This window comes from Poecilia reticulata, linkage group LG18 (genome assembly GCF_000633615.1).
Source record: "Poecilia reticulata strain Guanapo linkage group LG18, Guppy_female_1.0+MT, whole genome shotgun sequence".
Lineage (NCBI taxonomy): Eukaryota > Metazoa > Chordata > Actinopteri > Cyprinodontiformes > Poeciliidae > Poecilia > Poecilia reticulata.
The window spans coordinates 18438038-18450751 of NC_024348.1; the positions used below are offsets into that span (position 1 = coordinate 18438038).

General features: G+C 39.6%; 1 protein-coding gene across 2 annotated transcripts in view; it reads right to left on the reverse strand.

Moving 5' to 3' along the window:
• Positions 1 to 9522, reverse strand: part of LOC103480746 (sodium/calcium exchanger 1-like) — a 109522-nt gene extending 100000 nt beyond the window's left edge. The window contains exon 1 of one of the 2 annotated variants that reach the window (XM_008435908.2): positions 9370 to 9522. The gene's annotated coding sequence lies outside the window, so the exon portion shown is untranslated. The remainder of the gene's footprint in view (positions 1 to 9369) is intronic. The other variant, XM_008435909.2, reaches the window with a different exon arrangement.
• Between the last annotated feature and the right edge of the window lie 3192 nt (positions 9523 to 12714).

Here is a 12714-nt window from a genome sequence, read left to right on the forward strand (position 1 = left end):
TCTGATCATCCACCCATCCAATCATCCATCCATCTGATCATCCATCCATGCAGTCATCCATCCATTATCCAACTATCCATCCAACCAACCAACCAACCAACCAACCATCCAGTCATCCATCTGATCATAAATCCATCAATCAATCCATCCATCTGATCATCCATCCATCTTATCATCCATCCATCCATCATCCAACCAACCATCCATCTGATCCATTCATGCATCCATCCAACCATCTGATCATCCATCCATCTGTCCGTCCGACCGACCGACCATTCATCCATCTATCCAATCATCCGTTTGTTCATCCATCCCTCGCTCGCTCCCTCCCGTTTGCAGATTCTAGGAACATCTGCCTTAAATTCACCATGAAGTTTCATATTTGGACATTAAAACACCTCAGTAATAAAAACGTCTGGTAAACTCTGGCAGCTTGACATGACCGATGAGTCTCTGCTGTCCAGAAGAGATTCTGATGAAACCATCCAGCCCCAGACACTCACTTTTCTGCTCATCCAAAGTTCATGCTGAGCAACAACTGCAGCCAGAAGTACAGAAAAGAGAGGCCAGACCACGACGACGGGGCGGATGGAGCGAGTCGAACAAGCAGACTGGAGGGTTAAATTAAAGACTGACAGGGTGGAGACAGAGGAAGAGAGAAATAACAGGGCCTCTAATGGGAGGAGAGGACGAGAGTCAAACCATAAACCTGCTGCTGAAATTAAAAGCGTCTCATCTGCTTAACAACCGTTTGATTTGGGCTGTTCTTCCTTTAAAAGCGGCGAACATGGCTGTCTTCACATGAAGCCCGTTGGAGCGTGTCCAATCCCTAAAGCCCCAACCCGTCCCCAGGAGAAGCCATAACCGTTAATAAAACAGAATCTACAGCCACCATTCTCTCTCCAAGCGCGGCTTTTCCAGAGCTCTCAAAGCTGGAATAATAAAAAAAAAAAAAACACTGAAGGGACTAAAATGGAAGAGGCGTTCGGTCTGCTTTATTTTGGATTCTCTAGAAGGCATTCAGTATCAAGGCCTTCATTTGAGTCAGAGAGATGAGACTGAGAGATGAGGACTAATTAGATTTTAAATTTCCTGCAAAATGCAGCTCACGCATTGACGGCGTCACCAATCTGCCCCCCGGTGTTGGACTCACTTTGGTTGCTCCAGGGTGTCTAAAGGTCACTGAATTCATTCTTCATTTTCACAGTCGGCTGCGTAAGTTATTGTTCACTTTCTTCTTTCCTGCAACTTGCTTCCCATTAACGGTTTCAAAAAAGCAGATTGCACCAAATCTGGCCCGAGAGAGGTTGAGAAAGAAACCGGCAACAGGGTGGTGTTTTGATTTTTTTTTTTCCTCTTTTTTGCATCTTTATGTTGCTGCAATGAATCAAAGCTTCAGTGAGATGTAATTTAAGGCAGAAACAACAATTTCCAACAACAAATATGACATCTCCAGGACAGCTCACTCTGAATCAATGCATTTACATCACACACTCACGCTGCTGTCTGTGGAAGTGTGTGTCACGTGCTCGGCTCCACTCCACGATGTTGTTTTCTATTCTTAGCAGCAGAAAGGAGAGCCTTTCTGCATATCAATGACCCCGCTCATCTTTAAACATCATCTGGTGGGATGGCAGCGATGCGTGAAAATTCATTCATCTGCCTTCAGTTGTTCTGATATCGTTTGTAATGGTCTGAATTTGTGCAGATTTTAATTTTTTTTTTTTAAGATTTCCGTCACTGTGTGCAAGCTGAGTGTGCGTATTTCAATTAAATACCTTTAAATCTCTATGCTAAACTTTCAGAATGCATGCGTCAGCCTGGCCAAGGAGTCAAATCATGGGCATTTTGGTTTCTGCATCACTGGGGACTCTAAAGCTGAAAATAAATCTCCCCCTGTGTTTCCTCAACCAAAAAGTCCAACCATTTTTTGTGTTTAGTGAAGAGTTTGATGGGGATAACCTTGTAATTCTCTGGATTTTCTGCTGAATTTTCAAATTACTGCTAGAACTTATTCAGGCTTATTGGCCAAGATCAGCCTGATTGCTGCATCACTATGCATTGTATTAACACAACTGTTTGATCGCACTTGCTGATTATCAGTTAATCAGATGCTTTGGTTAAAGCAGCAGCTTTCCCTGTAAATTCAATAAAACAACTTTGTATTTTTTTTTCCATATTTGAACAATAATTTGCAGTATCTCTGCCCCTAGTTGTTTCTCAGGGTGTGCTCAGATCTGCTATTCCAGTAGACTGGCTGCAACATTTGTTCCATTTTTAGCTGCTGTAGTTAATTTTCACACTACACTGTGTCAAACAAACCAAACTAATTGAATAACTTGTTCCCCTCCTCGCCTGTGGTGGCGCTGCACCAAGAACCGCTCAAGGAAACGACATGAAAATCTTTGAAAAAGATTGTGGTTTTTTACCAAAGACAAAAGAGAAATTTTACAACGCAAAAATCTAATGGCACTCCATTTTTGTTTGCCCTTTATGAAGAAGGAAGTTGCATTCATAGGATTTTCTGTCGTTCAGTGATTCTTGGTACAGCGCCACCACAGGCGGGGAGGGAAACAGGTTATTCAGTTAGTTTGGTTTGTTTGACAGGGTGTGAAAGTGAACTGCACCAACTGAAAATGGCACAAATGATGCAACTTTGGTTCCCAATCAAACCAAATCTACTGGACGATCAGGTGCTGGTTTTAAAGGATTTGAACTTTAGATAACAGCAGGACTTGTAATCAGACTGTTGAGTGTGAATCACAGAACAACTAAAAACTATTTAATGACAAAATGTACCTATTTGACTTTCCTTTTTATTATGGTCCGTTTCTTTGCTAGATGGAAGATAACCGTCACTTTGTTTAATAAGGTGAGGCTCTATAAGCCTCTGGTGCCCACAGCTGAAAACCGCCTGTTTTCCCATGCATATCCCCACATGAATCATTAAACTTTCATCTCTCACTTAAAGCTTTCTTATAGACCACCCAACCTTTGAATGCAGTGCGTGTCTGGAAAGTGCCTTCATTTAAAATGTACAAAATCCCCTCAGTGTCGGCCATTAAGTGAGGATAACTTAAAGAGACATTTCCAAATGACTAAAGTGTGTTATCATGGCTGCCGGCTGATGAAGTATAGCTTTAGCATACACACAGCTTGATCTAGTAAAAGATCATGCATCCATGTAGCATGAAATTGTTGCTGTTGTGTCTTTAATGCCATATTACGGGCCAATAATTAGCTTTCGTTTTGCTTAAGGTAACTAGAGTTCATGCTTTCCAGTCAAACATCTTAAATCCTAAACTTTATCAGATCAGGAATCTGATATATTCTGATGTGAAATTAGAAATAACTCATAAAATATGGTCATAAAAGCAGTGGAAAGTGTTGAAGACACAGACTTTGGTCAATATATTGTTCCTTCTTCCACTCTTGAAGAAAGCCACATTCCCTGGGGGAAAAAATCAATTATTACTCTCTCTGCACTGAATCCATCTATAAATTTGAGGAGTGCTAACCTTTAAGCACCTTTATATCTCTCACGGGGCCGAGCAGGTCGGCTCAGCCACATGAAACATTTCATTCCTCTCCTTTTCTAGTCGCTCCTCAAGCATCACCTCAGTGCTACATTCATCCAATTTGTTGCCAAACAGAGGGATTTCCAGGACTTGGAAGGATGAAGCGGGACATGATGAACTAGTCTGAAGCACTCAGTGTTACATTCAGGAGTTTGTTTAGTTCCTGCTCTGAATTAGCTGATTCTCAGGCATTAAATTAATATAGCACCGCTAATTAACACTTATGAGAAGAATTTCCAAATTCCAGACTCAAGTTTCCTGAGTTCAACCGATGGATGGATGGATGGATGGATGGATGGATGGATGGACGATAAATTGATAGATGTATTGAACCAGATCCAACACAGCTGTGAAGATCTAAAATTAGCCATGGGTCTAGCAGGCCTCCAGCACTGGAGGTTGCTAGACCCATGGTCTAGTCAAAGTCCATCATGGTAAAAATGCAGCAGAAATAAACACCTGCATTCATCATGAATGCCCACTGATGGCTGGCGTATCCTAATGATTTGATAGTTTGCAGTAGATATCCCAATAAAGAGTGTAAACTTTCCGCAGAGTTTGAAATATTTCACGTGGAAAAAGAAGTCGGACCAACTCAACCTCACAAACCGGTTCCCTATCGACGTCGTCTTCCGTTTGCTCTCACATATTTGCATTTCTTATCTCATGGCTACTTTCCTCCGTGCCTCTTCATTTTCTCCCAATTCCTTGTCTTCATTTTACACACAAACCTTTTTTGCATAACAATTTACAACAATCACATCTCCACAGCTAACCATTCCTGCAACATGGCAAGTATTGACCACACACACACATGCACACACTCACACACACAGTGTCACACAGAGGAGAGAGGAGGATTACAGCCAGGTATTTCCTGTCGCTTTCTGCAGACACAGCCCTCGGTAACTAGTAACAAGCGACGGCTGGAGCCAGTGAAACACATAACCAGATTATCCAGGACCAGAATAACGGGCCGGGTTATGGGTTACCACCTCCTGCAGCAGGGAAGCAGGCGTGTTGCTGGAGGACTTAATGGATTAGCTGCGGATACAGTTGCAAGGCTAAGAGAGAGCAAACAAGGAGGGAAGGCAGAAGACAGTGTTTTGTTTATTTTTGGCACAATAACAGAGGTAGGCAGAGTCTCTGGGTGTTGGTTGTACACAGAAAATACACAGGAAAACCCAGAGGGGCAACTATGACAGTTAGGATACATATTAAAGGTGACTTATTGTGCTTCCCTGAACAGGTTAGGATACGTTTATGGGCGATACAAAAAACACTTTTTGCACAAAATTTATCTTAGATGATGAGATTAAGAGTTTCTTTCAGAGTGAGCTGTTTTAGAACCTCTTGCCACTTTAAAACCAAATAATCTGCTGCTGGCCACGCCCCCAACTCAACTTTTACACTGACACCTGAAAATATCTGCAAACAGACATACAACCGTACGCCTTTGCAAAGCATAAGTGGAGCCTCCTGCACAACCAACAAAAATGCAGCAAGTGGTTTCTAGGTGGTAAGTCAACAACAAAACATTTGTCTTTTCCAGCAGCCATTGTACACTACATACAGCGACAAAACCAGCTGAACAAACTTGCTGGAACTCCACTGGGGTTGCTAGGTAACGGCGTAGAACCCAACTATTGTGACTCAACAATCCGGAGGTTCTTGAAACACCAAAAAAAACATGAACTTATTTCCAAAATATGACTGGGTGTTTTTTTTTAGTGCTTAGCCTGTTTTTAGAACCAGTACAAACCCAAATGAAAAAAACATGCAAAATTTTTATTTTTTTTATAACGGGTCCCCTTTAATGATGACGTTTCCAGTAAAATATGGATGTATGGATAAATACATGAGGTTTTTACTCAGTGATTCTGCACCCAGTGGACTAATACCAATAAAAATTTATTTGAACTCACTCCGCTCAGCCTTCTCTAAAACCCTGCAGGTGTTGCCCGCATTCACAGCTGTGGTCGGTAAAATCCCGCTCATAAGAACAGCAGGCTCGGCAGAACCAAAGCTGTGGAAAACAAAGGCTTATCGCGGCTGATGGAGGCTGCTATTATTATTTTAAATATGCAAATTCATCCGTAGCCCACATTCGCCAAGACAGATTGGGTCCCTGAATTATTAAATTAGTGACATATTTTTGGAGGTTAATAATTGATAATAGCTGGAGAAAGTTCCTGTAATCATCATCACGCATAAACTGACATCCTCCAAATTTCTATTATCATCTCGTCTTGGCTGAACAATCACTCCTGATTCATCACCATAACGTGGCCATGTGTTCTCAAAATGTGTCCAACTTCTCAGCTTCTGCCATCAAAATCACCATAAACATGAACACATCCAACCGGCAGCGCACCGTCATCAAATACACCTGAGTGGAAACACTAAGTACCTTTGTGTTTGTCATGACAGGAAAAACTTTAAAACACATAAATGTGCTGTTCTTGAAAGCAAGAGACCCTCTTCCTCTCTACTCTGCTTGGCTTGACTCAGTTTGGAGGTATTTCAAGCCTGTAAGATAATTATGCCAATTTTTTTGACCCGATTTCCCCTTTCCACCAATCTTAAAGCTTCTCTGATTATCATGATGATCTTAATTGATATTTCTTAATGCATTTGTCTGTTTATACCTGATTATTCCTCTGTTCCCCTGTTATAAGGGGTTTGGTCCTCCTGCTCACTTTGTTCTTCTTTTGTCCCGGGTCCTCCAGGACTATTGTAAATATTAGGTTATTCATTTCCTCTTCCCTTTTATTTATTTTGTTCAAATGTTTATTTTTCCTTTCTGTATTAATATGTGTTTGAATATTTTCACCTTAGTTGTTATTACATCTTTATAACATTAGAAGATCCTAAATGCTTGGTTTCGTTATGACCACAATGTGCAATACATGCTAACGTTATTATTTTACATAGATTGGATTGGAGAACTGAAGCACATGCTATGTGCTAACGCTAACATCTCCCGATTGTTGGGGTAAATAAACAGAGACCACCTCCGAATCCAGACTTGGTGTCATTTGGTTTGTCTGATCACACAACACAGAAGTCCACCGGTCACACATGTGTGGTAAGGAACTGCTCTCGTCTAAAATCTGGAATATCCAACATGTTGGATTGTCGTGGTGAGATGTCGCAGCATGTTTCTAACGCAGCCTGTTGAATGTGGCAGGTAGCCAATCAGAAAGCGAGGTAGCGGAAACACAGCTACCTCGCTGGATTCCCAAAACACAGAAAACAAAACCAGAAAGTCTGGTGAAGGTTTTCTCTGTTAAACTCCACAAACCTTCGCCAATACTTCTTCCTTGTCGGCCATGTTTGTTTACTCTGAACTCATGTTTTCTGAACATTTGTGAGTTAAACGTGTCGATGGTGTGCTGAACACCAAACACTGCAGGACCAAACCTGTTAAATATCTGCTTTATTGTCATGTGTGTCGTCTGCCAGGTACTGAAAACCTATTTTAAAATCTTGTCATGTGAATATTTACTGGTACTAACTTCTTTATTTGTATGCACTCCATCAAACCGAGTCGAGGTGAAAATGCAACATAACAAAACTCTCTCATTGGTCAGATGACAAGTGAATCTGGTACAAGAATCAAACCCGCCATTTTAATAAAACCACCAGCAGTAATCTGAAAACAAGAGATCAGTGAGAAGGTGGAGACATTTTTAGGCTTTGTGATAAAATACAGACGGAGCTGTAGGCAGTAGTTTACCACTGAGGTGGATCTCCATGGCAATATAAAATGACTCAAATCGTAAAAAGTGGAATAATCAAGTGGAGCGAACTGATGGAAAAGATGAACAGCAGGGCAGTAATAGGTGGGGGCAGGGCAGAAGAAAGCTGTGCCTGTAAGCTGTAAGTCGATGCCTCGAAACTGGTACCTGCCTCATGCCTACAGGACTTTGCAAACATTTCCTACCTCTTTAACTTTTTGACATCACACCAAAAACTTTCGCAGATTTTACTGTTTTTTTGTTGTTGTTTGTTTTTTGGTGGTAGACCAACACAAAGTAATATACGACGTCAAAGTTCCAGCCTTTTGAAGAAATAACATCCAAAATGACTGGCTTTCATTTGTGTCCACCCCCTTATTCCCTGACGCCCCTAAATGAAATCCACTGCCACTAATCGCATTCAGAGTTTTCCTGACTATCCTCAGAGAATATTAGTGAGCAAACAGCTTCATGATGCGCAGACAAGTCAGAGAGAAAGTTAAAACAGAGTTGGGGTGTAAAACAAATTTCAAAGTTTTGAACATCTCAGAGCTCTGTTCAATAAACACTGGGCATTTTGCTTTGCAGACCTGCAAACTGACCAATTTATGACTAGTAACCTGAACCAACACCCTGCATCAGGAGAGCATTGATCAAAGCAGCAGCCAAGACCAATTAGACACTCCATCAGTGCAGTAAAACATGGTGGTGGCACCATCATGCTGTGGGGATTTTCTTGAGCAGAAAATCATACTTTGATGATTGAAAAACATTAGATTTACAAAGAAGTGTAATAAAAATATCTGATTTCAAATTATTATGCTGATTTTTTTGTGTGTTTTTGCCCACAGATAACCAATTGACAGCCCACACTTTGAAAAACACTGGTCTAGTCAAAGTCCAGACCTAAATCTATTGGAAGACTTATGCTCACAAATGCTTTCTTTCTGACATTACTGACATTTTGCTGTTTCGTAAAGAAGAATGGACAAAAAAAATCTCCAGACATGGTGGAGAAGTAAAGTTACATCACAATATTTTGAGGCAGCGTTGTGATAACAATAAAAATTACGATAATTACTTCTTTTTTATGCAACTCTATGGCTGTGAATGCATGGTCATGCAGCTAATTACTGTTGGCTTCACAGGAATACTGCTCTTGAAAAACAATTCCCATTTGTGATGCACTTGTTTACCAGACGCAGAAAAAAGATCATTTGTTTCACTAAACTGCACACAGTAGCTGCATTTAATCTTATTTTCCTATTTATTGATGCACTTTTATTAACAAACAGTGGGAAAAAAAACCCCAGTTAGAATAAAATCTAGAGATTTCCAACCATTAATTGGAATGATCAATCAAAATCTTAAAGGGATCGTGATAAATGATAATGCAATAAATATCCACCACCAGCTGAACACAAGCAAACACTACCAGGATTTTTATGTATGAAAAAAACAAAACGAAGAGAAACCCTGATGATTTCCTTTCACTTCATAATTTTACTTTGTGTTAGTCTGTCATGAAATGTCAATAAACCACACTGACGTCACAAAATGTGAACCTATCTCAGGGGATGTGAAAAGCTTTGCCTCGCATTGTTTATAAAATCATTAAAGAATATTTTACATATATGTAAAAACACCTAAGCAGCCTGAGTTCATGGTTCCTCTTCGGTGCGCTGCCCGCTGCTGACCCCAGTCATCCCTCCGTGAAATGCTCGGTCCTTGTTCACTCCTGCCGAGCGGGATCAAAAGGAAAATCGCCTTACGCACGATTGCGTCGTCTCCAAAAACAAGGCGCACCGATTTAGCGCTTAATTGGAGGCATAATGAAGGCGCTTCCGCGGACCGTGCAGGGCTCTGCGGCGCCGCATGCACACCTGAGGGCAGCGCTACCCTCACTCAGGCAGCTCCCTCTCACATTTCGCTCTTCTTCCTTATTTACGCATCCGCACACCATCAAGTGTGGCCAAATATTCATTTAACAGCATAAAAAAAGGAGAAACACGCGCGGGTTTTTTTTTTTTTTTTTTTTTGCGCTTGCTCACCGGTTCTGTGTAGTAGAATGAGCCCAGGTCTGGTTCCGTTCATTGATTCACCGAGAGGTTCCTCTGTGTGTGTTCATCCTCTCCTTCATTCAGCAGCTGAATAAACATCTCTCCTCCTCTGAAGCCGCGGCGCAGCTCAAACGCCCTCCTCTCTCTCTCTCTCTCTCTCTCTCTCTCTCTCTCTCTCTTTTCTTTATCTGTCTCTGTCTGCAGAACAACAAGGCGACTGATGGTGAAAAATAGAGAAAACGGAGCTGATGTGAGCAGGAATGAGGATGATCTTTTCTCTGTGTGCAGCAGAGAAACAAAGTGAATCTCTGCCAGACTTTTAGCAGCGATGCAGAACTTATCTGTGTTTATTCGCTCACAATTAGCAAACAGCAGCTTCCTCAGCAGGCTACAGTTACAGCCTCTGAATCCTGAAACCCACATAAAATCACAACAAATATTTGTAATGTACAAAAAAAAAAAATTTAATACGTATAACAGAACGTTTTTAAGAATATATTATTGTAGAATATATTTTTTAGAAATTTAATTTCAAGTAATAAAGTCACAAATATAATTTCATCTTTTAATATGATATGTCAATACATGGTATTTAACATACTTATTTAAAATATTATACATATATATGTAATGTAAATCAAATTATAGTATTTTAAGTAATACTGAAAAAATATTTTAAAAATATTGGGTTTGAAAATATTCTATATTCTGTAAATATTTTAATAGTTAATAACTCACTGCATGAGCAATCTGAAATCACTGTTTACAAATAAATTACATATACATTTCACAAATCAAAGTTTAATAAAAAATAAAATATATTAAAAATGTATAGTATTGTACAATTTAATTTTTAAATAAAGATGTTTATTAACCTGATAATTTACTCTTTTTTTTCTTTTAATCCATAATGTAGCCCATATTTTTATTTTTTTTTTAGAATTATTTCTCATAATATTAATAAAGTATTAGAAATACACATTACATTTAAAGATAAAATGTTCTTAAAATATTCTATTCTTTTTTTATTCTTCCTTTGAGAAATTTAAAACGGCATTATTGACCCTAATACAATCAGTTTTCATGAACATGTATACTGTGTATATGAATGTTTAATGTATATATTTTTTCTTTTTATACTGTGAATGCATAACATAGTCAATTTAGCTCATATTTCTTTCTGAAGAACAGTATTATTATTTTTCTTTTGATCTTTTTTAAAAAGTTCATCAGGGAAAAAAAACAGCTTTGACTTCTGGGGCTGCAGCTCCCCTAGTGGTGGGTTTGTGTCATAAGCTAACTGAATTTACAGTAACGGCAGCAAACAGGATTTTTCATAAGTTGAGGTAGCAGGAAAAATGCTGTCAGTGCCACTTGTAATGATTCAACCAAATGTAAGCTGTACAATGAGAGATGCAGCATCTCTCATTATTTATTAGCACAGTGAAAATCTTTGTGTGGAACAAATGAGTTTCACCTCTTCAGCTTACAAAGGATCCAGGAAGTTAAGTATCCAAACAAACACATTTAACAAGCTGATTAACAAACTTATTCCCCGTGAAAGGATGAGTAACTCCCAATTTAAAACACCAATCTGGATGTAATTAATGTTTATAATGTGTCACATTAACATTACAAGCAAGTATAAAGGATACTATATCAAGAAGGTGCGTTAAATATTAACGGTTAAAAATTTGTCTTTTTGTGAAGTTTATGTGCAACAATTTCAACTTTTTTGTAAGACATAAAACTTTAGTTGACCTTTATATGACCTATTATTTTGCTTCCTTGAACAAGTTAGGATTGGCCTATAGGCTATGCAAAATACATTTATTACATTTTTTGCAGGAAGTCATTATTAGACAATGAGATTTCAGTGAGCTCAGATCTATTTTGAGTTTCTGTTACGCTTTAGGGCGTCTTGTCACTTTAAATCCAAATAATCTGCTGCTGGCCACGCCCCCCAACTCAACGCTTACAGTCACACGTGAAAATTGCTGCAAACAGATGTGCAGTTATTCAACCATAAAAGTTTGAAAAGTATTAGTGGAGCCTCCTGCACAACCAATTAAGAATTTTGCAAGTGGTTTCTGGGTGGTAAGTCAACAACTAAACAATTGTCTTTTCCAACAGCCATTGTACAACGCATACTGCAACCAGCTTACCAAATGTGCTGGAGCTCAAGTTTGGGTTGCTAGGCTGGGGTTGCTAGGTAATGAGTCGTGCCAGTTGATCGTGACTTAATTTCCAGACATCAAAAAACTTTTAAGTCATTGCTTAAAACAGCTGGATTGTGATTTTTTTTAAAGAGCTTTGAACCATTTGTGACAACAATGGAGGCTCAAAAACGTGAAAAAAATGTGAATTTCTTTTCAAGTTTTAAGGGAACACGATGCCAGAAAAATGAGCAATTTTGGGCTGCAACAATCACAAAAAAACATTGTAACATCTTGGAGGGGCTGAGATGTGTGATGTGGATTTCTGACTCCTCAAAGGTCCGAGAGCTCCGCTAATGATGTTCACCAACAACCCTCTGTAGGACAGGCAAGTACCAGAAGGTAAATGAAAGAATGGATAGAAGCATCTTCATTATGATTCACCGGCACTCTCTGAGTCATATTTTTGTGGTGCAAAGATATAAAACCCTTAGCATGTAAATCAAACGGATGTCTTTTTAATCGATAAGTGCTGCTTTTCTTCAGGAGAGCAGAAGTCGGAGAGTTTCCAGCCAGATCAGATGGATGAGGAGGAGAGCGGACGAGCAAGAGCTGAGGGTTATAAGTGCTGGTAGGATGTAGAAGATGGGGTGAGAGGTGAAGGCGAAGGCCGATGGAATCTGTGTGAGTAATGAGCGTTTGGACGGGCGCAGTTTTACATTATTTTTCGCCACAGTTCATCAGAGCTCTGCCTCAGCATGAAGAATGGCCTTTTACACTGCAGGGTAATTCACACAGCGAGGGAACATCACATAGCCACACACACTGGTCCTGACTCTATATATGATCCACACACACATCCACGCTGAATGCTTTCCTGAACGTTCAGATGCATGTATGTATTTTATCCACAGACTGGATGTGAGGCAGTTCATTTAATGTTAAACACCTTCACTAATAAGGAGCATTGGGAATATTTTCTCACTTTAATTTAAAAATCAGAAACAAAGGCAATGTTCACACAGCAGGCAACTCAACCCAAATCCGATTCTTTTTGGACCCATATCCAACTTTTTCCACGGCAGATTGACCCAATTCTTTTCACCGCCCCCAAAAAGTCTGATTTGTGCCAAGTCCATGTGGGATACTAAATCTAAACGTATCATATAGTTTTAAAAGT